Source organism: Equus caballus, chromosome 14, assembly GCF_041296265.1.
Source record: "Equus caballus isolate H_3958 breed thoroughbred chromosome 14, TB-T2T, whole genome shotgun sequence".
NCBI classification, from domain to species: Eukaryota; Metazoa; Chordata; class Mammalia; order Perissodactyla; family Equidae; genus Equus; species Equus caballus.
In genome coordinates this window covers 29,925,877-29,951,947 of record NC_091697.1, presented here as the reverse complement: position 1 = coordinate 29,951,947, position 26,071 = coordinate 29,925,877, and the positions used below count along the sequence as shown (strand labels likewise).

Sequence of the window (26,071 nt, the reverse complement as noted above, 5' to 3'; positions counted from 1 at the left end):
TGCTAGCAAAAGATCTGTGAATAAGCCTAAATAGATCTAAGTTCAGCAATATCACTTTTTAAAACAGCTTTCTTCTTTTTAGTTTTTAAAAAATTTATACATCAAGAGAACCTATGAAATATGCAACAGAAGTGACATTCCAATAAAACATAAGAAAATTATAATAAGAAAGTAAAAATAGTTGCATGATTTTGAAGATTCAAATAAAATAATGCTAATTTCTCTATAAACAATTTCTTTGCCATTAATATCAACGTATAATCTCTATTGAAAAAAATTTTTTTTAATTGAACAATATATACAGTTATCCATTGTCTTTATAATATCCCAGCACGGAAGCATTTTAAAGAAAATATAAGAAATACTGCATGGATCTAGATCAAGGATCAGTAAACTATGGCTGAAGCCAGCCAGCTGCTTGTGTTTATAAAGTTTTATTGGAACACAGCTATGCTTATGCATTTAGATATCGTCTATGGCTGCTTTTGCATAACAATGACAGAGTTGAATAGTTGCTACAGAAACCAAATGTTCCCAAAGCCTAACGTATTTACAATTTGGCCTTTTACAGAAAACATTTTTCAACTCCTATACTGGATAGTGCTTTAAGAGACAGTAAAAATGTTCGCTATATAAGTAACCAAGACTTATATGACGAAAGAAATTTTTCCTAACTTGGTATTACTATCAATAGACTGCGGGTTGTGTAAAAAAAACTTGACCATAAAAATATAATTAGGGAATTTGATAAATGAAGGTGTGAAAAAATATTATGGAATAAATTTATAATAATTTATATCATTATGTATTAATCATTATTGTTATTTATTAAAAATGTATGAAGTGTCTATACCACTTTTTAATTTACTTTATTGTTTCAGTTATTAGTTCATTTAAAATAATGTTATGTAATAAGTATACAATGATCTATGTCTTTACGACTCTTCCAAACATTGCTGAGTTCTCAACTAAACACCAAGAAGTGCATCATCATCGTAATAAAATTCAGTCATCTTTGATATTTTGTTGACTTTTAGTCATAAAACCATAGCTTTGCACCTATGTTTTTCAACTTTCCTCTTATAGATATATTTGTCAAAGGGAGAGGATAGACTTTTATTTAGCAGGTTTGTTAGCTTGATTTATAACTTTTAAACATTTAGACAAATGCTATATGGCCTCCATTTGTTCTCTTAACCCAGGACCTGCAAATATTAGGACTGGGTTTGTCCCCCTGTCTCCCAGATATGCTAACCAAAGCCTATCACTGCTACCATATACTGTGACATCCTTGCAAATATATATGTATATACGTGTATACATATATATATATGCGCCCACACAGGCATATGAAGTTGCATTTACTCTTCTAGGTTGCCATTAATATCATCTAAAAAGGAATCATAGCATCTTTCTCACCTTCTTCCCCATTAGTAATGACAGAGCCTCAAAGATGGTAATGCCAATGGGAGCTGCTGATGCTAGTGATGCAGGTTTCTAAATTGCGTTCAAATGTACCCTACCAGATAAATTAAGTTCTCTCTCTGGTCTTCATAGTGTTTTATCTAATCTATATTGTAAGACAACTATGTCTTTATTTTTGCCAGAATTATTTCTATATCTTTTTTTTTTTAAATAACTCACGGCTTTAAGAGATGATGGATATTTCTTCACTTTCTGGAGTATGATAATAGGTGTGTGTGCATAAGTCTGAAGATAGAAGCCATGAAAAGGATGAACTGGTTTGCACAATTAGTGAAGAGAGGTGGGAATCAGTGATAAAAGGAAGCCCTAACCAGGAGGCGTTATTCCTGGAAGAGTGGCAGAGAACCTGACGGGCCCTCGCCTCCAAGGCCTCTCCTCCACCCAGTGGGAAAGAGGAGGTTAGGATTACCTGATGATATCTGGTGGAGGTCTTTATGTCTTTGGGAGTAAGGTGTGAGGTATAAACCCTTCCTCCATTTCTACCCCATAATTTTAAGCAAAAAACCTATAGACCACTTATATTTTTGGTGTGAGATAATTTTTCTGGCAAATTCCAAGAGATGTTTTAGTACTGCACGGAATTTGAAACAAAATCGGACACAGTATGTGGGGATAGCTGACATCTGGATTGCATATTTCATACGTCTGTTTTTCTTTCCCAAGTCTGTGGTTTCAGACCGCTAGGGAATATGTCTTACTCTTCCTTATTTCTCCAATTCTAGAAAGGTACTTTGGATGAAATTATGGAACCATTAATTATTTAGAATTCTTGTTAGATGAACCAGCTTCTAAGCTCTGGAAAGTGTGGCTAGTGAAGTTAACTTTCCGTACATACCAGGGATATGGTGAAAACAACTGAATTTTAGATTGGATGATACTCAAGAACTATCTCCCCTCGCTTAAAAAAGACACAGAAGTATCAGCCATTCTCTCATTTAGTGCGATGTTGAGATTGAAAACTCCGGTGTGATAAGAAAATATCTCTAAGCATATAATTCCCAGGAAGTGACTTACATAACTGAAAAGACTCTTTCTTATTTTGTAATTCCTCTTCCTTTACAGTATACTAATAAGTACCACTTTGGAAGTATCAGACACGATTCATTTTAATCTTTGCAGTGAATTGAAACTGAGGCATTATGGAGTCCTTGCAAGGATTCCGCTCTTTTGAATTTGATATTCTCAGCATTTAAATGGCACCCCTTGAAAAGATTCATACCTTGTTTTTAGAAAAAGGAGCAATTTCAGCTCTGTGAAGAGAATATGGAAAAATTAATGCCTCTGAAAGAAATCTTGAAATGCAAGATTGGTTTGTAGAAACAGATCATAGTACAATCTGATTTCTATTTCTAACCTTTTTTTCTGTATCTTGGATTGTTTTTGATAGAACGCTCTATTGATGGAAATGCAAACATCCAAGAAAAAATAGATTTTTTAAATGATCAGAAGGAACAGCTTTCCCATAAAAGGTGGGGTTCGCTGAATTTCCAGGCACACAGAATTTTTATTATATGTGAATTTTTCTGAACTAATATTCAGAAAAGAGATTCCATGGCTCTAAAGGGGATATAATGTGTCAGATTTTATTGATTAGGTGAGAGATAATAATGATAAAAATAATAGCTAAAATTTATCCTGGATTTTTCTTCTAAAGAGCTCAAAGTATTTCACGTATATGGAGCTTTATTTTTCACCCTGTAGGAGAAGTGTTTTCAGAAGGATGCTGACCCATCAGGAGGCCGTGGGGAAATAGTCTTATTATCCCTTGGTGCCAGGCTGTGTAAGAAGAATATTTATCTTTCCAGGGGCTAAGATGAAGTGAAACATACACAGTCGTTCTGATCATATAGCCTTAAAGTCCCTGGGGCCCCATTTCATGGTCTATGAGTGACTTCAGCAAAAACGCTGAGAGTATATAAATATGGAAATTCTTCTAAGACATTTCCTCTTTTGTAGAATTCTCAAGGTTCACTTTTCTCAGTCCTAATGATCCATCTTCATAATGATTTTTTTGTGGGGGAGAGTTATATTGAACTAAGGACATGTGTGCTAGTCATTTTCCAAGATTGGCCTCAATCTGGGCAATAGGAAGAGGCAGGTTTAGAGCCAAAGAATTGTGGTATTTAAAATGGACAATACAGTATTTCTCAAATAATCAACTCTTGAGATGAGAAAACAGACTAAACAGGAGAAAGTGATTTGCTTAATGTCACTCAAATCTCTATTGCTCAAATGAGGATGAGTATGTCTCCTTTCTCTTCCCTTCACAGTTCAAGAGGGCAACGCTTTGAAGGAAAATCACTTAACCTTATTAGCTCATATTAAATTTGAGCTGAAACGCTGATAAGGCTTGCATTAAAGTCCTTTCCATTTTGCAGAGTAAAGCAGGAAAAGGCTGAGATTTCTCCCCTTTCCTTCAGTTGTTTCCAAATTCTGCCCGTCACATTCTTATTGACACACCATTCCAAAAGGGCTACTCCTTTTCTTCCCTAGAGAGAGAAGTTATTAATTATATAATTTATTTGCCATCATCACTTTCAAATCTGAGTAAATAAAGTTTTCTTTGATAAAGAAGTAATGTTGTACAAACTTAGTACTAGAATCTTCTCTACAATAGCCCTATCGTCTATTCCCCTTGCCTCGGAACGAACCCCTCCAAGGATTAGCATTATCTCCACTACAAGAAAGTTATATTAATTACTAGACCATTCTTAATGTTACTGTTTAAACATTCTTCATTGTAATGAACTACCGCCTGCATTCCTCTCTCGGATAACCAGTGGCCCTAGTTTTGCCCTCTAGGGCAACACAGATTAAAATGAGGCCTTTCTTGTGACACTCGTTTTCATATCTGAGGAGAGCAACCTCATCATTCTTCTAATTCATCTCTTTTCCAAGATAATGTACTTCCAAAGAACAAAAATAAGGTGGCCTCCTTTAATTTTGAATTAAAGTTAGGAAAAGATAACTAAGTCATTTATATATACATATATATATATATGTCTGTCTCTCTCCCTCTCTCTCAGATACCTTTAAGAGAAGTGGTAGGTGATCTGAAAGTCTTTTAGCATGAGGCATGGAGAAGATATCCAACATCCAGCCATTTCTGTGATGCCATGAACAAATTTCTTTGCCTTATGAATTACCTTTTGTGTACTATTTGTAAGTTAACAAGATTGGATTAGACGATGATGATATCTCCCAGTTCTAAATGACCTGTCTTTACCATATACTTCAGAAAAAAACAATATCAGGCTTACTGCTTCCTTTATATTCTGTTTGTGGTTGTAGCTTTAATCCACATATTCCAAGTAAATTCTAAAGCACTCAGTAGTAAGCTGAAGACGAATGCCTTGAACAAACTACACTAGGATCTTAGAACCCCTCAAGCTTAAAAATGAGTAAAAGAAAACACCCCCGTTTTGCACATTTCTCAGAATTTTAAGTGAATCTGTGACAAAGCTGATTTAAACGGATTTTTGGACCTGTAAGGGCTGTAAGATCTGGTCTGGTTTGTCCAAGATAACACACTTTATTATGTTAACGAAAATGGTCCATGTTTGTTTTTAGGGAGAAGGGTGACAAATTAGTTTTTTAATATTATCTTATGTAAGGACCAGATCTAGGTTATTTATAGACTGAAGGTTCATTGTAGTCTATAGCAGTGGCATGGTTTCAGTGAGGCCAGTTCTGAACATCACCTCTACTTACATCGATGAAATGTAATTAAGATACAAGGGGCACAGACTTATTTTAAATTTAATAAAATTCAATAAAACAAATAAAAATTAAAATATTTTATTTTAAAGCAGCCAATTTTATTTGTAAACCCAGATACAAACCCCATCTTCGAATGCTAATTTAGCTTTCTTTATTACAGTAACAGGCAGCTTCCTGGAATCTACATATAATTTATTATTCTTAATTATGAGATTATTTGTATCATTTGAGACAAAATGTTGGCATTTTGAAACATAATTCATTTGGACTGATCAGCTGAAGTTACAGTTGTGAATATTTTTGGCTCAGGAATACAAACTGATGGATGAAATATCTCTTCTCCCCCTCTGAAGAAACACTGAGTCACAAGGTAGAGGGGGAATAAAGTAGCACTCTGGTCTTCAATTGGATGCTCCAGTAGTTCTTGCTAAGAGTTGTTTCCAGATTTTCTCTGTGTTTGTGTTTTTCTCTTTGCTACTTTCCTATGGCACAACTAATAATCTGAGGAACACTGCGCAGATGTTTTCCCCATTCTGTGGCATACTTATTTTTCAAGTGGCTTCTGAGAACAGATGTTCCCATGTGTCTTTGTAACTTCTTTTCAGTTGATGCCTTTGCAACATAAGAAAAAAACTGTAGGGGTGGAGAAGGGGAATATTAAAGAAGACCAATTACAGAAGGAAAATAAAGACCAGTGTATGTGTAACATTTTTATTATGAGTCTGTGAGGGAACTTCCATTCAATTCTGTTGAATTTAATAAGTATTTATTGAAAACCTGTGGGTAAGGCCCTTGACTCAGTTCTGGGAGGGTTCAAATTAGACAAATGTCACATGGGTTGGAGGAAGGATATTTGCAAAACAAGAAGACATTCACAAGGCATCAACGCAAGCTTGTCTCTCAGGCAGTAGGCAAGAATAAAGAATGAAAGTTTAAAACATACGCAAAGAAATGTGAAATTACCAGCAGAGTCTGGGTATTGCCTCGTGTGGTGGAATAATTGTGAATTTAGGTTCATAAGGTGGTTTAAGGCTAGAGTATAAAGAATCGTGAATGACAGACTGAGGTGTTTGTGAGTAAGTGGATTTGCAGTAGTGAATGTTTTTGAGTAAAGATAACAATCAGAGTTATGTATTTTAGAAGATTATTGGGGCAGTCATGGGTAGGAAAGATTGGGGAAAAAGACAATAGAGATAAGGAAGCATAGCCATCCATTCCACTAATTATGAAATAATGTGTCATAATCTGTAAAACTGAGAGAACTACAGATGTGAAGATATTGAGGCAAGAGAATCATTGATTATAGAGTATTACTTTGTTTCTTTCCCTATTGTGAGTTAGAAAGACAAGGGGAACGGTGCTTTCATTAAGAGAAATTGGGATATCAAAATAATGATAATATGGGGTAGAGATTATGAGTTTGCTTTGCTTGTAGCACATCTAGTTATTAATGCCCCATAGGCAATGCACTTCTAATGTTAAGAAGAGGGTTTCAAGGTAGAGATAAATACATCATGAGGCTCTCTGTGTAGAATTGCAGAGTTACTAAGAAAGAGACTGAGAAAGACTGGGAAAGAGAGCCAAGAACAAGGCCTCGTCCATTAGTGTGGTACTCCTAATGGGACAGAGGAAGAAGAGCAGTCTGCCAAGGTGACCAAGACTGCAAGTTCAGTGAGGCAGCAAGAAAAGTCTTAATAATTAAAGTCGAAGACTAGTTCCCCAAAAAGAGAAGACTCTACCAAATTCCATACTGCAGGTAGTTTGAGGAATGAGGAAAGATTAAAGGATTTGGCTATGATAGGTTTTGATGACAAATACTGGTCAAATATCGGTTGATGCTTAGAGTTAGAAATGAGAACCTCAATCTATGCTTTAATTAGCTAATGCTAATGCTCTTTAGATAAAGAAGTTTCATATTTGTTTGACATAAAAAGATTGTACTTTAGTTTATTTTAGGGTCCAAAGTACTAAAAATACAAACAAATTTGAACAGAATCTACATTATACTGAATAAACTTTCGATTTTTCACTAATTATGCTAGTAGGGGGCTGAGAGCCTGGACCTTGATCAGAGACACTTCGACTCCCATGCTTGATGCCAGAAATTGTATTATCTCCCATTTTCCTCCCTGCAAGACGCCCTCATTGCAAACATCAACCAGACTTTCTTCTCTATAAATCTACTTGTCACTCACCTATGCCAGGAAATGACCTGTCTCTGTTTCCTACTAACCTAGTTTTGCTGAACTATAATAATGTTGTACCACGACAAGGATATCGTTTTCCAGAATCCACAGATTGGCTTTATTGTGAGGGTTTCCTTGCCTTCTGCAGTTCTGTTCTGGGCTTGTTGCTTTAGAAGCTTTTGAAGGCTGGCTTTGTCTCTCAGCAGGTGAAGGTAAGATCTCAGTTACAGTTGGTTCTAATTGTTGAATATCATCATTGCCAACCGAATGATAAAGGATGTGGTAGTTAAGTCCATTGTTGTATATCTTCTAATTCTTAGAAATTCGTTCTTTACATTCAACCTGAGTCTTCTTCCGAAAAACTTAACAATTTTGGTCCTTTCTCCCCCTCTGGAAAGTGTATAAGAAGCTTCAAGAAATTCATTTAATGAATATGATTGTTACTTTTTCTTCTAAGATTGCTATGATTATATGTGGAAATGGATGTGGAAGTGTCTTATGAAACTGTAATGCATTAACAGGTTTTTAATTGTTAGTGTTATTAATTATAAGTAGGAAAACAGGCAGTTAGAATAAACAACCATGGGATGTGACAGCTGGCTGTAAAGAAAGACAAAAGATACATTAATTATAAAAATATAAAAGCAAATGTTTGTGGTAGTATATAGTGAGGGGACAAGTTGTGCTAAATACACGGTGTACTTTAGAGTACCTCATTGTGGCATGAATTGATCAAATAAGATTTGTAGTACTAATGTAATACAATACTAATTGTATTACAAATGTAAAATTTGTAATATTGACCCAAATTAATCAATAAAATGTTTCATTATATTCAGTGTATCCTATAAGACAGCAGGGAAGAATGCAATACATTCAGAAACATTTTCGGGGCCAGCTCCGTGGCCGGGTGGTTGGATTCGTGTGCTCCGCTGCAGCGGCCCAGGGTTCCGATCCTGGGCGCGGACATGGCACCGCTTGTCAGGCCACATTGGGGCGGCGTCCCACGTCCCACAACTAGAAGGACCTGCAACTAAGATATACAACTATGTACAGGGGGGGGTTGGGGAGATAAAGCAATGAAAAAAACCAGAAACATTTTCAGCCAAAATATTTAAAATCTTTTAAAAGTCTTGGGCCGGAAATTCAAGCCTCAGTTGTTTGTAAAACTTTTTTTTCAGCACAACGATTTTCTTGGTAATGCTGGGTCAATCCAACCATTCAGCACATTTGTTGGACTCAGCCATACTGAAGCCCCTCTACTGCAAGAGTAGAGATAGCACCGCCCTCCTAACGTACAGCATGTCTTATAACACTCTTCAGTTTTCTTGTTTTGCCAGCATTTCTATTGCTACAATTCCTGAAAGCTATGGCACCTAAATATTTGACCCCTATGGAACAGACTTCAACAATCAATTAATACACTTTAAAAACACCATTTTAGGGGCTGGCCCCATGGCCGAGTGGTTAAGTTCGTGCGCTCCGCTGCAGGCGGCCCAGAGTTTCATTGGTTCTCATCCTGGGCGCAGACATGGCACTGCTCATCAAACCACGGTGAGGCAGCGTCCCACATGCCACAACTAGAAGGACCCACAACGAAGATTATACAACTATGTACCAGGGGGCTTTGGGGAGAAAAAGGAAAAAAAGTAAAAAAAATCTTTAAAAACATCATTTTACCCTCTTTGTAAAAGGATGAACAGTATTGCAGCAAAAAGCTACCTATTCCTTGCTTGAATCTTCACATTTTTTAAATGATCGAGAATAAGTCAAACATACTGGGGTTTTTTTTTCATTGATTAAATGAATGCATAAAAGTGATGCCTTCAGGAAACAGGAAAATGTTTTCAGTAGAAGAAATATGTAATATAGTCAAACAGATACTCACTTGTTTCTATAATAGTTCCTACTACAAGGTTATGTGCCAGTGGGTACTTGATGAATAATACAGAGTTATCTTTTAACAAGTTTCTACCCAACATTGTTCTCCAATGAGGAATTTGAATGACGAGCTTGGAAAAGTTTAGCTAAGAGTTGTTTCTAAACAATAAGTTGCATCAAGAGAGAATTCTATCTTGTTTTTAACTTTTGTCCTCTTCAGTGGTGAAATGTGGTGCACTTAAAGACATGATTTAAGTCATCTGGAAGGCGACTGTCATTCTTTCCAAGGGAATTGGCAAAAACTACTTTGAGCCCAGGAAGAGGTAGTTGTGTTTAGGACAATCTCTGGTTAGAAAAGAGTTGACCCAGGCACTACAACTGAGGGGAAAATAAAATAGGGCCTATACACCTTCCTCATTATTTATTACTTCTGGGTACAAAGAGGAATACATAAATTATAAATCTTGAATACTTGATCAAATTAATTATGAACTGGTTAATGTATTCTTTTTAGAACATGAGATCATACAAGCAAGACCTACCACCTAGCAGTCTACTCAACGAACGAGCAAAATCTAGCCTTGCATACACTAACCTCTACAAAGAGTAAATGTGAGCCACAAAAAGTCCTTTGTACTGGAGGACATATCCTTTAAAACTGGGGAGAAGCGAGGTTCAATTATTCAACTTCCTTCCTTTGATTTTGAACACATATTTAGAATATCCTCTTTCTTTTCAATATTTCTCCAATGAGCAAGGTTTTAATATTAGGTCACCTGAGTAGACAATAAGTTCAACAAGGGCAAGAGTTTCTTCTTTTATTCTCTGATGTATCCTAATCCCTTCAAAGTGTGCTGGGCAAGAGGGGGGCACTTAATAAATATTTGTTTAATGAACCAATTATGTCCTATTAAGAGCAACAAGAATAACTCCTATGTGCTTGCTGTGAAGCTGTGTGAGTGCTTCTTATGAGCAAGTGCAAGCCCACATATCTTCTGTGTATAGGAAGATTCTGGATGATTTCAGTTTGCAAAGTGGAATGAGGACAATCATTGCTGACAGAATCTGCATATAAAGAGCATAGGCGCTAGGTGGTAGGCGCTATGCTAAGTGCTTTGCAAATATTACCTCAAAGCTCACAAAAATCTCAAAGGCACTCTTATGTTTTACAATATTTTATTATTCCGCATTCTTACTGAGGAAAGAAGGCCCTGGCCCAAACTTGCACAGCTAGTAAGCTTAGTGGAAACTAAACAATATGCCTCATCCCATGCAATATGTTAATAAGTGTTTCTCAACTCTTTGAAACAAAAAGACTGTGCAATTTTAGAGCTTCACCCATTTCTAAGAGACAAGTATCATATTTCCTTCTTTAGGACAAAAAAAAAAAATGAGAGAGAAAGCTATCTTCAGCCATCCCTGGTAAAGCCTTTGTAATACTCATGTAAGTCGGTAATTCCTTCACTTCCTGCGGCAGTTAACAACCACAAAGATAAAACCGCTCAATGCCCTCAATGACCCCTTCCCTTTATTCAAGTGAGGTTTTGCCATAAACTGTCTTTTAAAAATAATCTCTGAGGTTCAGATGACACTGTGTCCCTTTGGATTATTTGTGTCCTAGACTGTGGAGAAGCTGCTGACTACAGCTCCAACATCACCTGCCATAAATGGATTTCCAGATAAGAGCAAGAATTCCAAATGAGTGAGAAAGTGGCCTCTTTCATAGTCCACCTATTTCCCCTAATAGATAATCTGAATATCAAAGAGAAACTTCACCACTCCTCTCAAAGACCAAACAAAATAAATGCCTTTATATCTTGGAGGTGGTGCAGCTCTAAACATATTGATGAAACTTATAACTGATTGTAACACAGGGAGAGCTTGCTTACATGACTCACAGCTAAAAATGATTGAAATCACCTGAACAATGACAAATGCAGGGTCAGAGAAGGAGAACATGAGATTTATTATGGACAAGTACAAAGTAATGTATGCATGCGACAAAAAGCCATCAGATATTCAGTGCATGGAGGGAAGCTGGCCAATTTGTGTTTCCACGGGGGCTGAGAGCAGTCATTGTTAATGGGTCTGGTTTAAAGAGACATTGAGACAAAGAGAATGCAGGATCTGACCCGAATTATGTGGAAAGCATAGTCTGTGGCAGAAAGATGTGGGCATAATGTGGTCAGATTCACAGAGTTGTATCTCCAACTGGCTGTGTGGCTTTAGGCAAACTCCTTAATCTCTCTTCACAGTGGTTCCTATTGTTCTAAAATAAGTGAAAGGAGAAGCATGTTCTCTGCTTACCTTACACAATTATCATTGATATAAAATAAGCCCATATATCTATTGGAAAGAAGTCCATCGTTAAACTTGTTTGACACTGGGACACAACAGAAATACCATAATCCCACATTATCCCCCAAATACACACACATACACTGGCCATCATCATATATAAAATGGCAATTTTATATTTCTCCTTTATATTTTTCCTTGTTCTCTGATTTCTTTTTATGACAAACATCTTTTTTTCCCAATGATTTCCATTTTTGTAAGAGAGAGAAAAAGAGAGGAATAGAGAGATAACATAAGTATGTAAAAAAATGAAAATTTTAAATGTTACAAAAGAAAAAATGATACAAAGAGATTCCAAGATTAGCATCATTTTTTAAAGCATGATGTTTCACATTAGAATCTTGAGAATGAATAGAAAAACTAGATGGAAGAATTGTAAAGAAAGCACATGTTAAATTTGGGGCAAATAGTGACTGAATGAGTGTATCATGTGGCTTTAAGCCTTGTCTTTAGTATTAATGAAATAGAGAAAAAGCCAGTCGAGACTCAGGGACTATGGAGTTGACATGAGTGAACCTATCTATGCAAGGTAGCTTTGAAAACGTTTCTAGGCTCAGCTTGAAAAGGGAAGAGAAGAGTCAGAACTTTTAAGCATTCGTCTTGTATCTCTGCTCTGACACTTGGCATTTTCAACAGTGCAATCAGTATTTTGTAAACTGTTGTTACCTTTGACAATAATGTAACACGTCTCTCCTTGGACTCTGGTGCACTCCCTTCTTAGTCTTCTGTCACAGTCGTCAAAAAGCACACACCACCCATCCCGGCATGCTAGGCAGAGCTGAATCTCTCAATGTAATTCTTGCTCCTTTGGGGGTGAGAGTGGGGGTCTTTGGAAGTCAACAAGAAATTTCCCTTCTCCGTTTTTCCCAAACCTCTGTATAATAGTAGAATCCCATTATTAATAGAACTTGGAGGTGGATGTCTCTCACTTGTCTGCAAAATGCCAAGTAAACATCGCTCTTTGTGATTTTCTTAGTTTTGCAGAAAATTTAAACAGTGGGAGTCATTCTACTTGTTTAAGACTCAAGTTATGAAAATAAGAGGTGTACTTCCTCTCTACCTTTTAAAAAAAGAGTAACCAGTTCCTCTGGTGCCTTTAAATTTTTATCACTGATCCTTAACTATTTTCCAGGAAGGCAGGAAGAGAGGAGAGACAGGATCTGGAGCAAAAAGAGAGGTGCTCTTGGCAGTAATTGTTCAAACATAAGTGCAGACAAATCATCTTAGAAACATTAATGTGAGTCAACAGTCAATGGGATTCTATTTGCCAAAACAATAATTGAAAACAACCACAACAAAATGCCTCTACAACTTTTCTAGAAACCAATGGTAGTGTGGTGGACTATGTTCGTGCCTGTGTCCCCTTAAACATAAATTCTCTAACAGAAAAAGAGTAACAGTCATGTCTGTAAAAAGGAAAAAGAAGTGGGAAACAAAGCAATTACTGGATATATCAGATCCTGGAGGTATTACTGGGAGAAAACACATATGCACAGGCACATCCACACAGCTAGAAGTGGTAGGTAAAGGGATTCATGTGGCTACCCTGTTTCCCGCCTTTTACGTTCTTCTTATGGATTATAGTCATAGCCTGTTCTTTGTCTTTCCGTGAGAGAGAAGAAGAGAGTAAGCCAAATAAAGAATTGCAGTCATTGTCAGTAATTGATGATTTTTGTGGCAGCTTCATTAGAATGACTGAAAAAAATGGAGAGGGAGAATTGTTAGATACATATTGAGCATAGTGGAAAAGATATTTTACGTGCTTACCCCAGAACTCTCCTTAGCAAACTGTGCTTAAGGAAATACCTTGAGAAGCCACTTAAAATAGCAGGTGAGGCTCTTCCAGAAATTGGTTAGCAGGAGACAAGATGGTAAAGAGATACCTAAATTGCTCTGCGTTATAAATGATCTAGGAGAGATGAGGAGGGAAAAAGGACATGGCTGAGAAATATATCCAAAGATGTTTTTGTGTTTGTTTATTTATTTATTTATTTTTTGGTGAGGAAGATTGGCTCTGAGCTAACATCTGTGCCAATCTTCCTCTGTTTTGTATATGGCTTGATAAGCTATGTGTAGGTCTGGGCCCGGGATCCAAACCTGTGAACCCAGAGCTGGTAAAGTGGAGGGTGCTAACTTAACCACTACACCACCAGGATGGTCCCCTGTATTTATTTTTTGAGGTATAATTGACATGCAACACTATATTAGTTTCACATATACAACATAATGATATGATATTAGTATATTGTGAATGATCACCACGATGAGTCTAGTTAACATCCGTCAGCATACCCAGATACAGAATTTTTTTCTTGTGATGAGAACTTTTAAAATTTACTCTCTTAACAACTTTCAAATATGCAATACAGTGTTGTTCACCATGCTGGACATTATATCCCCATGACTTATTCATTTTATAACTGGAAGTGTGTACATTTTGACTCCCTTCACCCATTTCACCCACCCCTACTCCTGCCTCTGGCAACATCAATCTGTTCTCTCTATGAGCTTGACTTTTTTTTCCAGTTTTATTGAGAAATAATTGACATACATCACCATATAAGTTTAAGATGTACGGCATGATGGTTTGATTTACATATACTGTGAAATGATTACCACAATAGGCTTAGTTAACATTTATCATCTCATATAGATACAATAAAAAGAAAAGAAAAAAATTCTCCACATAATGGAAACACTTAGGATCTACTCTCTTAACAACTTTCCTATATATCATACAGCAGCCTTAGCTGTAGTCATGACGTTGTATATTACATCCTTAGTACTTACTTATCTTATAACTGGAAATTTGTACCTTTTGACCATCTTCCTCCAATTCCCCCTCACCCTCGCCTACCAGCCCACGCCTCTGGTAACCACAAATCTGGCATCTTTTTTTTATGAGTTTGGTGTTTTGTTTTTTTTAGATTCTACATATAAGAGAGATCATACAGTATTTGTCTTTCTCTCTCTGACTTATTTCACTTAGAATAATGACTGTCAAGGTCCATCCATGTTGTTGCAAATGGTAGGATTCTCTCATTTTTTATGGCTGAATAAAATTCCATTGTGTGCGTATACATATATACCACATTTTCTTTATCCATTTACCCACTGATGGACACTTAGGTTGATTCCACTTCTTTTTTTTTTTTTTAATTTTTATAGGCACGAGTTGAAAATTCACAATTCTTTGTTTTTTTTAAATTCGCACCTGAGCTAACATCTGTTGCCAATCTCTTTTTTTTCTTCTTCTTCTTCTTTTCCCCAAAGTGCCCCAGCGCATAGTTGTATATTCTAGTGGTAGTTTCCTCTGGTTGTGCTATGTGGGATGCTGCCTCAGCATGGCCTGATGAGTGGTGCCACGTCTGCGCCCAGGAACCAAACTGGAGAAACCCTGGGCCGCTGAAGTGAAGCACGCGAACTTATGCACTCGGCCATGGGGCTGGCCCCCATTTCTTTGCTATTGTAAATAATGCTGCAATGAACATGGAGGGTGCATATATCGTTTTTGCTTAGTGTTTTCATTTTCATCGGATAAATACTCAGAGACGGAATTGCCGAATCATATGGTAATTCTATTTTTATGAAGGGATTTTTAAATAATGATGTTCTGTATATGATTTCCAGGTGTTTCTGTTGCTACAAGGTAATGCCTCCACCATCCTTCTTAAACCGTCAGTAAATGCAGCCATAGAGAGAAATACTGTGCAAAGACTGTTGTTTTGATGATAGTTCAGAAGACAACTGCATTCCCTACCTGGGTCAGTGTCATAGAATAAAGGCAACATGTGCATGGCATTGGGGGGACCTATAAACTGAACTTAGAGGAAGGAGCTGGTACCAAAGGAGTTGAGAATATCAACCCTGTGGGAATATGCAGGAATTGGGGGAAATTGGATTTTCCCAAAGAAGTGCATCTTATTTATAAATATGATTGGGAAGATAAAGCCAGCTGACATCAGGCTAATACAGAATCCTAAGTTGTTGCAGAAACAGCTTGTCTCACACAAGTTATTTATTTTTGACATGCACGCAGAAATATGGCCATTGGCGCACAACAGTGGGTTGCATGTCTCAAATTCATGGAATTTCAGCACTTGATCTTTGAGACTATCTCACCTAAGTGACTCATTTGACAATGAGGACAAAATCCACTCACTAGTTATGGGCAGAACCAAAAGTAGAGCTCAATTGACCTGACTGTCTAAGGCGGAGCATTGTCCAGTCTATTGGGTTCCTTCAATTTTAAAGGATAATGATCTTTTTCTTAGGTACTTTTGCTCAGTTGGCATCTGAGCACTTAATATATGTTAATTTATAATACTTGGACCCTGAGAACCTATTAAATATTATGAAAATAAAAACAGAGAGAGACAAAGTTGAACTTGAGTGAGAGGTTGGGGGATGGGAAAAGACTAATTCCAGAATTAATAAAACAAGGCCTGTTTCAGATTCTACTCTCAATGGCAACAACTGATCTCAAAACAGAAAACTGCATTTGAATGTCTGAGGACAGTCACAAACTTTTCAAGCTCTACAGGGAGTGCATTTTTGATGAAAGTATGAGAAAAGGAATTAGGCTGTGACTCAAAAGTGAAATAAGTGGCTTGAGTTCAGGAATATTTCACAAGATTTCATCGCTCTGGAATGGAAGTGATAGAAAAAGCATTGTTCTTAAACATATACAAAATTAAATTAAAAAATAGCAATAACAACAAAAACAAGCCTTTTTTGTCCTGCTGGAAAATCATGCCCGGACTTTCAGATAAAGGACGGGTCAAATAGCATAGACCATCCCTTAATTGTGAAGAAAAGTAGCTATACTCTGCTAAGTCAATAATTACTAGATATTAAACATTTTACATATGATCTCTCATTTAATAATTATGAATCTTGAGGGATATTGGATGCTTAGCAAGGACAGAAAGTTCCCCCAAAACCGAGAAGATGACATAATGGTAAAATAAGGCATGTATCAGAATTGGACTCACTAGTCAATTTCTCCATTTTTATACACATCTCTTCAAAGATTGTGAATAGCACCAAGAGAAAATAGGCATTGGCAGAAAAAGCTTTTATGGCCCTGATTTCCTCTCACGTCATCTGAATTAGAGGACATTTGAAGATTATAGGTCGCTATGACAGGGCAAAATGTATTGTAACTGGATTTTGCAGTACATTTGGGTGATCTCTTGTGGCAATGTTATGACTTTAGCAACTGGCAATAATAATGGTCAGGAATTTTGGGGAACTCAAAAGTTGTAAAATAAAATCAGTACTAAGCTGCTGAGAACACTTAGAACATGGTACAGCAAGGAACAGAAGCTCTGCTTTGGTATTTTAATCCTGTATATTCTATAAATCAAGAGTTTATAATATATTTTAATACATTCCTTGAAGGCTCCAAGCTTTGATCTTTAGCTTCCTCTTCTCTCTGTAGATTGTGTACAAAGCAAGCTTTGAGAGTAGAATTTGGCACCAATTGTTGCTAGTCTTAGGGAAACCAAGTCCAAAGCCAGAGATAAACATTTTTCCACTGTAAGATTTTGAAAGCAATAGTGCTTATCTCACTCTATTTGATAAGCAATGCAAATTCAAGTGACTCTCATTTTATCCATACTTTCTTCAATTTAGAAGGTTCTCAATAGCGTATATGTGAAAATTGTATTGTATATTTAACAGAATATTTAAATTGACTTGAATACATTTTTAAAATCCATTACCAGCACTATACTTTTTACTTTGCAGTATTGAAAATCTCTTTCATTTCTCTTTCTTTCACGATGGGTTTTGCCTGGTGCTAGCCCATCTTTACAATAGGAATGCAGCCCTGTTGAACAGAGTCACGGCTACACATGGCAAACCTCTTTTCTGGACTGGACAGTGAAACACATACTGAGAGACTGACAAAAATTATCTTTGGCATAGCTGCATGTGACCTGACCAATACACATATATTTGGGCAGTCAGATATGAGATTTTGATGGAAAGGTGGATCAGTACAGAACAAATCCTGACATTCCATAGAGTGAAGCTCTTCCCTCCTCCCACTAAGTTCTTCTTTGCCTCTACACACGCTAAAATTCTGTTTGGATATCAGTAAAATTCCCCCTTTGCCATGGTCCATCCAAACCAGACAGGCAGGCGTCCTACATTTCCAGCAAGGCAACCTGATCACCAAGCACAGTGATCTCCTTGAATTTGCTCGATTTGCCTGGCTTTCTCTGGTTCTTAAACTAAATAATTGAGGTGGGTCTTGGCCCAGCTCCTTCATGGAATATGCCTTTTCCACCTGTGGCTTTGGCCTTTTCACCCAACTTTAAGGAAAGTTTAAGCGTTTACTGCGATGATTCCTTGGAAGGTATTTCTCCTTGGGGTACTTTTTATAACCGTACATATATCATTCTTTTCTGGCCTTCCTCACAAGGAAAAAAAAAAAAAAGAGGGTATTCGCCTTTTTAAAGGCTGTCTCTCTGCATTTTATTATATAAATCAGTTCTCTTGCTGAAGTCAAAGGTCACTCCTCCTGCTGAATAACAATACTTTTCAGCCTAATATTAAAAGCTGGCTTCATTTTACTTTGTAATATAAAGCTTCACTTTGGCATTAATATCATTCAAAAGGCAGCTGCCCACATAATAGGTTCCTTTTAAACAAAATGGGAAAACACACATTTATCAAACAATTTTCAATATGGAGGCTACAGTTTTGATTGCATCAAAAAAAACATAGCCAATCAGGCTATTACTTCTGAAAGATGCCAGATCCATGCATCTGACAGGATATTGAATAGCCAATGAGTTTATTCCTGCATAGCATATTTATAGAACCCTTTATAGTGTGTAGAGGAGGGAAGAAATGTGGCTTTTTTTATGTTTTCTAAGCCGATGTTAAAGAGCCCACGTCAAAACTGAGAAATACTTTTGTAAAGAAAATAGTACACTTTCCTGGGTACACTAAGATGATGAATGGCAAAAGCAAAATTGAATTTGTTTCACTATTTGTGCCATGTGCCATGTACTTGTGTAGATTTTATGTCAGTGATGACACTAGAAATGGGAGCTTTCTCTTTTGCTTTTTGTGAATTATTCTAGTAAAATCAATACTGTGTGTACACAACTGAGCCTAGCTCCTGCCTAGACAAGAACTGTCCTACCAGGTCTGGAATGAATTTTACCCTTTGAGAGATAAATCCTTCCTATGTATTGCATGTCACCTTCTACAAACGATCTTAGAATATAGTTTGGTTCACAAAGTTATGTAAAGCTTCTTTCCAATATCTGTACATATATTTTTCTTTTCCTTTTTCTGATATATTTCCAAAGGATACACTGCACTCCCTTAGCTTATGATTCTCAAGAGCATCATTTTCAAATAACTTATTAAAGTAGAAAAGTAGTATGGTGGTCAATCCATCTACATGCCCACTTGCAATTTCTTTTTCCTATTGCATTTGACATTTAATTGCAAATACTGAGATGAAATTGACCCAGAGAAGTCTTGCCAAACCAACCCACAAACAAAAGCCATAGTCAATTCTATCTGTCACTGTGATTGATAAGGAAACCAGTGCCTTAATTTCTCAGGTGATTTTTCCTCTCATCCTGATGAACCTGCCAATCAAACTCAGGAGATAGGCAAGAGAAGAAATATGTTTCAAAAGAAGCAGCAGCAGCAGGTGAAGGCCTATGCTGCCATTGCTGCTGCTTCTAATTTCATTTTCTCTTATTTGTTCTCTCTTCCTCTTCCTACTCCTCTTCTCATTCTCCTTCCCTTCTTTTATCATTTCTAAGATCTCCAGCTCTTAGAAATCTCCAACCTCCAATCATAATCTCCAGTTACGGCAAAATACCCACATCTGTCACTTAAATGCCACAAGTGGCTATGCCAGGCTGTTAATCTCAGAGCTCTCCTATTTTTATGTTTCACTGTGGTTTTTATAACTTTCTGACATACAAATCTTGTGATCCTCTTTCACATCACAAAATGATGTTCCAGAATCCTCTGTGTTTAGATTGCTATATGTGGTAGAAGCTAAAAACATGACATGCATTTCCAGGGTACCCGATCGTCTACCTCTGGCATTTTTCTCTTAAAAAGTAAACACATTGACATCTGCGTGTGCATTCACACACAATTCTAAATGGAATTCAGAAGACATAGGCCTGGGAAGAGCTCACTTACACATTCCTGAGAGCTAGAACTGCATCCTCCCCCATGATCAGAGACTCAATCAGCCTCCACTGGAAACAAAAAAAAAAAGTGGCTGCTGTTGTAAGAGACAGCCTGATCTAATTGATCCCAGCCCCTCAGGGAGGATGCTCTTCACTTAATTAAGAGCACAGCCACCTGCTTGGTGTACTGGAGTCTAGCAATTCACTTGAGCAGGTCCATCCGTGGATTAGGGCGCCAGCTTTTACTGACGCATGGTCCTGAAACACTAACGTATTAAGCTCTAAAGCTGGTTCTTAAACTGTCATAATGCTGGCTGAATTATAGCTGATTGGAATACCAAACATGAGAATGCTGATTGGCTGAGAGCAAATCAAATCTGAGTGAAACCACACTGCACTAATAGAATAATAAGACAGAATGCTTGAGAGAAATTATTTATATATTGCTTTGCAAAGGTCCTGATCATTCATTTACTTTATGTTCTCCAGCAACTATCCTCTCTAAGATGTTTAATCAAAACCAACTTTAGCTCTTCTGTTTACTTTGGAGTGCTATTGGGACCCTCTTGTTCAATAAAAAATTCATATTTTATGGAAGAACAGCAGCTCTTTTAGCTTCTACCACATACATGTTAATTCACACAGGTAAAGCCAATTTATGGGAACAGGTATAACGTGGCTGGTGCAAACATTTAAAGACCCAAAACACGACCAATTTCTAAACAAATTTCAAGGATTCCTTGAATTATTGGTTAGCAAATAAAAGCCCCAGATGGATACAGTTTATTATTTAAAGAAAATTAAAGGTTCTAACTATTGACATTGTGGAGAAATTATAAATTCACTAAAGTTCTAATTAGAACTACTTATCATATGCAGTTAAAGGGCACCAGCAAGCAGGCTCAAATCAAACTTGCATTTGTTTTACATGATTTAACTGCTCCACATTTTTCTTTCTGCTCCTGATTGCTTGGGCTCTATGTAGCAATGCCAATAGTTAGTAATGCCAATAGTTAGTAGACCTAAGATAAATATGTATGACATTCTTTAGACATTAAAAAATCAAAAATATTTCTGATCAAATATATGAAGTTCCTACCCTTTAAATTTTAAAATACACTCTCTAAATTCCAAAATATATTCTCTTTACGTAGTTGTTCATTACCTTTAAAAGTTTCCAGCCCTTTCACCTTAAAGGTACTGTGAATATGCAGAACGATGTTGCCTTTCTTAATTTTTTGCTTAGTTACCCATGTGTTGGTAAGCATGTTTATATGATAAGAATATTTAAAATACATTTATTCAAACATTAAAAAAATACTTTTGTCTTAATCGAGAAGTCGAACACAAAGAATGTCACCAGTTACATAAGTTTTAAGCAGGGTCTTTTTTGGTTTTCATTATTTGTCATGAAAATTAATAAATGGATTTTTTTGTACTACGTTGCAAGTTTCAAAACACACACACAAAAGGCAAAAGTCCTTTTGCTCCACAATATATCCACAGAGATGATCACTTATCGATTTTTATAAATAGCCAAGACTTTTTTGAAAATATACACAGAGAGAGTGTGATTGCGTGTGTGTTGGTCACATTTTTGTAAATTTTTAATATGAATAAAATTAAGTTCTGTGCACTTTTTTGTAACTAATTTTTTCACAATGCAATATTTTTGGAGCTCTTTCCATGCCAGTACATATTGATTTACCTATGTTTTTAAGGGCTGCTGAGTTTTTTATGGAGTGGATGAGTCATAATTTATTTAAGTATCCTTTATGTTGATGAAGACTTAGGTGTGTTCAACATCCACTCTTAACGTTGCAGTGAAAATACATACAAATACACGTCTATCACCCATACTAGATGCCTAGAAGTAGAATAGCTGTGTCCAAGGGTAGAGCATTTTATACTGAATAGAGAGGTGGGTCCTTTAACGTAGGTGAAAATGCACATCACTTCTTCACTGCTCCTTCTGCCTGACGAACTTTGCCCTTTATATAGTTCTGTGGCTTTCTTTCTCAGTCAACTAAGATTTCGGAATCTTTCTCCACTCTCTCTATAATAAGACTACTACTGTTTCTATCACCTAACCTTTACTTAGTTTTCTTTATTTCACTTATACATCAAACCACCTGATCTGTAATACATTTATTTGTTTAATTATTTATTGTCTCCATTATCTGTTTTTCTCTCTGCTCTATCTCTGGTACCCAGACCAGTACCTAGTGCCTAATAATATTGTTGAATAAGTGGGAAAAATGAGTGAACAAATGAACTGTAATTTTACCTGTACGAACTCCTTATCTTGGTATTTGGTTTTCCATAAAAACATGGACAATCAAAATGTAAAAATTATGTACTTTCTTTTAACCATGCTTAAAGCTTTTAGTAAAGTTTTTGTTAAAAATATATGAGTTTCTGTGCTAGAGGAAATATAGCCTTTGACTCTGTAAGAAGAAGCATGTAATCACTCATGAAACCCACCAAGAGAGAAAGGAGTAGCTACAGAAGTTTTGTGATTGTCTGAAATATAATCTGCTTGAGGCACTGAATAGTTTAATACAAGGCAATTTTTCTACTTTTTGATATCAGTACAGAATGGAGTAATCTACCAGGACCTCTTGTAGCATCCTTGGTGCTTGAACACCAAGAATCTAATTGACGGGTATTAATGTTGTGACATCAAGGTCTACTTCCTGGTGTTCTCCAGAAGCTCTGCCCTGAGAAGCTTCCTTCCATTTACTACCTTTCCTATTGTTTTGTCTTTTGTGTTGCTGAGTCTTCAACTAGGATGGTTTTGCAGATGATGGTATTATATTCCATTTATAACCAAATAGAAAATAAGAGTTTAGAACATGTTGTCAATCTTCCTTCACTCTCTTAACTGCATTCTATTTATTTAGCATGTCAGAATGGAAAATTTGGAGGATTTAATTCTCAAAAGCTAATATTCCCTTTCTGATCATTTTTACTACCTTAACTTCCTAAACAGAATTTCATGGGTTGAGCAACTAATCAACCCAAAGATGCATCACATAAAAGTAGTTCAGGAATTACAACACATTAAAGGTCAAAGGACATGAAATTATAGAGTAAAACTAGCTCAAGAGAAGTAAAAGTAAATGCAGGGTTGATTCCAGAGGTAGAATTTATCTTATATCATAAATCTTCAGAACAACTTAAATGTTCAAAAAATAGATAAAACAAATTAGTGTTCTTTTTAAATATGCGCTCACTCATATGCTTAGCATCTAAAAGAAGTCAGATAAAAATTAATGGAAGCTAGGGCTAAAGCAAAGGAAGAGAGTTTAAATATTTTGGTGTCTCCTTTTTTAGTCTCTAGTACATTGTGACATTTTCATTGGCATCACTTTAATAAATTATAAACGACAAACTTCAGCCAATGATTACTGTGGCTAGAGATACCAAGGTTATGAAAAGCTTCAACCTCTACAGTTAGAAAACATTCTAAAAAATTAAATGAGTAACAAATTGTCATACCTTAGAGTGCAGAAAAATGCTGTGCATTCCAAATTCTTAGGTTGTCACTAGCTAGTAGAGGAAAAAAACATTTGTGCCAACTTCATGCATATTAAACAGATACATGCCATGTGGCCAAAAAAAAAAAATACTGGTTGGAATGTAAAAGTAACTTTTTTAAAGGCTTCTCATGAATGTCTGTACTTCCTTTTAATCTCTTTGGCATTTTATAGTTGGCACTTTTCTTTGGGCTTTAAAAAATAAAATGCTTTCCTCTGAATAAGAATGAATCACCAACTTATTTCCATGTTTACCAAGAGTAGTTCAAAAGTTAGTGGTGTTAGTGGCTTCGAAGGATTTTGTCTCTCGTGGAAGTCATTATGTTATAAGATGTGGTTTCTTTTTAGTTAAGTTTACAGTCAAAGATGTTAATTGGTTGTTCAGTCCACTCCATAAAGACCCTTAGCTGTTTTATGCTGTCTCAATTTTGTGTTGTTATGTTAGGGAAGAAAGGAAACATCATGTTTGAGTCAGGGAGGAAAAAGACTCAAGTCAAAGAAAACTATCCTAAACCCTTTGAAGTTGAGCCCTTTTTCTGGATTCAAAAGTCCAGTCTAGGGGCTGGCCCCATGGCCGAGTGGTTAAGTTTGCGTCCTCTGCTTTGGCAGCCCAGGGTTTGGATCCTGGGCGTGGACATGGCACCGCTCATTAGGCCATGTTGAGGTGGCGTCCCACATGCTACAACCAGAAGGACCCAGAACTAAAATATACAACTATGTACTGGGGGGATTTGGGGAGGAAAAAAAAAAAGAAGATTGGCAACAGTTGTTAGCTGAAGTGCCAATCTTTAAAAAAAAAGTCCAGTCTATTTTGTGAATTACCTTTAAATTTGATCCTGAGACAAATTTTTGTCATTATTTCAAAGATTATGATAATGTGAGATCATGCAAATCTTAAATCAAACTAAACTTGCACATTAAAAAGAAAACTAATGATTGTGTGAACATACTTTATTTTATTCATTTATTCAAATTCATCCATTCACATATTCAACAAATATTTACTGAGTGCCTACAATGGGCTCAGCCATGTGCCCGAATTCCTGTGACTGTATTGATGAGCAATAGCAGACAACATTTCCTCTCTAGTGCCTTCAGAATTATATATAATAATTTTCAAGAAGAGAGGGAAACATTCCACAAAAAGGATGTTTTCTCATCTGCCAGCCCTGAAGAACGTTCTACAACTGTCTGTGGCAATACTAAAAATTTAGTTAATTCAATTGTTTGCTAGAAATCTCTGGCCACAATTACTGCCAGTTGACTCAAGATGGGAAATAATTAGAAAAATAAGAAAAAAACCTCAAAGTATACTCAAGGTTGTATTGACAATCAAGTGATTATCAGATGAAATAAGGTACTTCTTGTAACTGTAAGAGAAGGAGAATTTTGGTACGATGACGGGAAGAGAGATTTCAGATGAAAATAAAATTTCAGCTCAAGATTGGGAGGGAGATACTGTCTTTCAAGAAAAAAAGTTGGATATTTTGGATGGTAAATATGTAATAAAGTTATTTTATGATATGCAATTAATCTGAGGTGGAATATGGGAGATCCATATCTTTCTATTTTTCTTTGTGTTCATCTTCATGTTTAAAGTTTAAATCAGTTGAGGATCAAGTCACCCAAATTAATCTCTGAATACACCATGTTCATCCAAGGTTGCAGTTTTCTCCTTCGAGGAAGACAGGAGTGACCTCACCAAAAAGGGGAGAAAAAGCAGGGTTTATAGAGTGGTTGAAGAGGAACTGTTTAATTCTCACCGTACTTGGCTTTCCCAGGAACGATTATGTGCTTCTTATGAATGTGACATTGAAAATCTGTACTTTTTATAGTACGCAGTGGGAAAAAATGTAAGCTGTAAAACGTTGCTTTAAAAACGTGTTTAAAAACAGTGTTCTGACACTTTATTGCACAATGAGCTCTTACATTAAGCATTTATGGCAGCTACAAATTCACAGCATGGTTTTGATGCAGTAATAAAAAGCACCAAAATGGGTCCAACTGACATTTTACAGCCAGAACAAAGGGTTGAAAGTTTAAAGCTTATCTATAGCTACTACATGTCACATATTAGCTACATTATCTATAAGAAGATAACATGTTACCATCCCAAGGATGTTTCTATTGGTAAATTATTAGTAAATTTGATATTTCAACCACTTTCAAAGACAAAGAACATGAATTTATATGGTCAAACAAACTTAAGGTAATTAAGAGGGACTCCAGTGTTTATTTGTGACCACTAAGCATGTACACACTTCATCCAAAACTCATGCTTGCACAATGGAATGGACCAATCTCATTTTTACTCTTCCCTGAAGTTCCAGCCAGTCCCTATTCTTTTTGTACCCATCAAGGGGACTGAGCCAAAAATTTTCTCAGGTGTTCTGTACATTTTCTACTTGGATTTTGGCAAAATATTGAGAATGTCTTTGACGCTCTCAATTAGCCAACACAATCACAAACATGTAGTTGAGTCCAATCTTCCTTCTACTCAAATTTCCCCACTATCCCCACACGACTGTGGCTCTTTATCAATATCAGATTAGTCTGTTGGCTGAGTAATATTTGGCCTAGAGCTTATCCAAAATACATGACAATCTCTAAATTGCTGGTTTGAAACCTTAAGAGAATGAGTATTTGAAGACAGGTGTTCTATATAATTCTGGCATTTCATGTACAGGGTTTCGTAGGTATGTTTAAGTCTTAAAAGATACCTAAA

At 36.3% G+C, this 26,071-nt stretch overlaps 1 protein-coding gene across 6 annotated transcripts in view; it reads left to right on the top strand.

Annotated features, from left to right (window-relative positions):
- The window catches only part of TENM2 (teneurin transmembrane protein 2), a 3,416,041-nt gene that overhangs the window by 1,775,165 nt on the left and 1,614,805 nt on the right, over positions 1-26,071 (top strand). The window lies entirely within an intron of this gene.